Source organism: Lissotriton vulgaris, unplaced genomic scaffold (genome assembly GCF_964263255.1).
Source record: "Lissotriton vulgaris unplaced genomic scaffold, aLisVul1.2 SCAFFOLD_354, whole genome shotgun sequence".
Taxonomy (NCBI): Eukaryota; Metazoa; Chordata; class Amphibia; order Caudata; family Salamandridae; genus Lissotriton; species Lissotriton vulgaris.
This window is the reverse complement of record NW_028253275.1, coordinates 1,590,797-1,593,467: the sequence shown is the minus strand read 5'-3', so window position 1 is coordinate 1,593,467 and position 2,671 is coordinate 1,590,797.

Here is a 2,671-nt window from a genome sequence, read left to right as displayed (position 1 = left end):
CACCTTTGTCTTGATGGTGTGCAAAAAACATTTTCACATACTGGTTACGTTAAGCACAGCTTCTAAGTATGCTGATTATTTCGCAATTAATAATTCAGTGAGGATAAATTGTTCAAATGGCAATTAATGTATGCCTAGAATCAACATAATAATAAATACTGAGGTTTTACCTCCATGGAACCTATTTGGGGTTTAATGTTTGAGTTATATATATATAGTGCTTGCTATTCCCGCTTTACCCCAGTAAATGTTAACAACATAGATAAGTATAATGTAGGAATATTCTTTAAAATACTGACACTTTATACAGCAAACATCACGGAAGCCACATTACCGTGGCATTTAAAAACCCTGCTGCTCAATGCCTCTAAATCACGGTGTTAAGCCTGAACTATGTACAGCAGCTTCTCTATGTAATGCGGCAAATTCCCCCCACACCAGTGTATGCATTTTTACCAATGTTCATTACAATGGGCTTAGAAAGGTAAATGTACCCCGTCCCCCAAAGCATACATTATGTTGTTTTATATAGTGCTAGCTAGACCTGAAGGTATCAGAGCGCTTTATATGTTGTGATAATACAAGCAGTACATGAGTGGATTCATAATAGTCTTAGTTGAACAACACAGCAGTAAGTGGTAGTAAAGTCTCACAAGTATAACACAATTTTTTTGGAGTGTTTCTCAGATGGACAAAGATTCTGCAATTCGAACTGCAAAAATGTTGCTCTGAATGTAAACCTTACGGCCAGATACAATTTGTGTTTTACAAGGGTTTCCAGTCTGCATAATAATTTGTGATATCGGCTATCGGCTCAGATCACTACACTTGTAGAAGAACTTCTTTGGTGCACCATTTTATTTGATGGCTCCATGCTAAGGACTATAGAAAGATTAAAAAATATATATATTGTAATAGGTGTTCCCGTCCTTTCCTTTAAGGCTATCTTAGAGGACCTTATTGTTTCCAAAGCTTTACCCTATCCGAGTTGGGGGGGGGGGGGTTCTACTGGTTTGTTTTGCCAACGGGTGATAAACTGGGTGCTCCGTTTAAGAACGTTGGATAGAAGCTGAAAGCTAAATGCTGCTTTATTTTGAGCACAGGTGTGGCTTAATGGAGACCTACCACAACCATATATTTTTGACATCTTAAAGGCTTCAATTGCTAGATGCTAGGTCTCGTCTTGAGAAAGTACCTGAATATCAAGGGTTGGGTATTCAGCAAACCTCCCCTCTCCCCTTTTCAAAGGTGCGCCAGGTGCAAACCATGCCAAAATGCAATACGGCCCCAGATGTACATCATTTGCGCCAAGCACACCTTTGAAAAGATACGAGATCCCCTTTCAGTCGGGTGCAGTCGGTGACTGGACCTCTGTAGAGGGCTACTGCCAGGTGGTGCACGGAAAATGCGCCACCTTTTAAATGGCACATTGTCGGCGCTCCTCCTGAGGGCTTCTTTGACTGTGCGCTCGTGTCTAATATGGCCTGGGCTCACTCAAAGTAATTCCCTCATTTGCATAGGGCACGCTCCTATACAAATGAGGTAACGCCCTCTGTTGATAGCGCTTTGAGTGCGCCAGTGCTACCGACATTATAGACTGGGACGCACACGCATCTGCATCACCTTCTAATATACCAAAGTGCCCCAGAGGCACCTTATGTAATACGACCCCTGGTCCCTGTAAATATTTGATGGGGTACCACACTTGTATGGGTGTTATGTGGATGTGAGTAGGGATCAACAAAGATATAAGGAAATGCTTTTGAGGGGGCCTTCCATAGAGATGATTGCATTATTTGTGGTTTTTCCCAGTACGACTACCAATGCTAGACATTAAAAAAAAGATTTCATGAACAGTAAGAAAGTGATGGGAATAATGCTTGACTTAAACTCAGCTACTGGTGATGGCTTGAGCTTCATTCCGGACCATTGTTTTTGGCTCGCTATGCCTCTGGACAGACCAGTCACATGCATATCAATCTTGGGTCTGCTGCAATGGGAACAGTCCAGCCCAAACTGCTGTATGTATTACACTCCATACAAGCACACAAGCAATCGCCGATTGTTTTTGTGCTTGTCAGTGAGTTATTTCCCGTAGGTATGACAAGATGTGGGTCCCTTGCTCTCTGTATGAACATGACTAACCATAATTTTAGCCTTGTGAAGACATTGATACTACACTCAAATCCTACCGATCAAAGCCCATCTACACTAGGTCGGTAAACTCCGTTCCGCTCGCGGAATTTGGGTAATTTGACGTTCCGCGGAGAACACTAAATTGCCCAAAATTCTGCGTTCCGTGTCTTCGCGAAATATTTGGCTTGTTCGCGTTCTCAAAATGCGTGTTCGTGAGATTTCCCTGCGAGCACGCAAACAGCGATCGCGAACAGGACAAGGGCATTGCGAACAAGCAATTCCGCGTGTAACTCGATTAAGCAAATCTAATCTACACATGAGGTGCTTTTTTTAGGTCTCACCTAGTGTTGCAGCACATGCGCTGCTCGCTTGTCGAGAGATATTGTGGATGAGTAGATTTCAGAAGGGGACTTGAAGCCCTGCCCATCCTTTTCATTGGGTCATGTCAGAGTTTATGCTGAATGCTGGCTTCCTGTTGAAAAGGTAGTTTTTTTTGTTGCCGCCCTTTTCGCCCTGACTGGATCGTCTGCTTCAA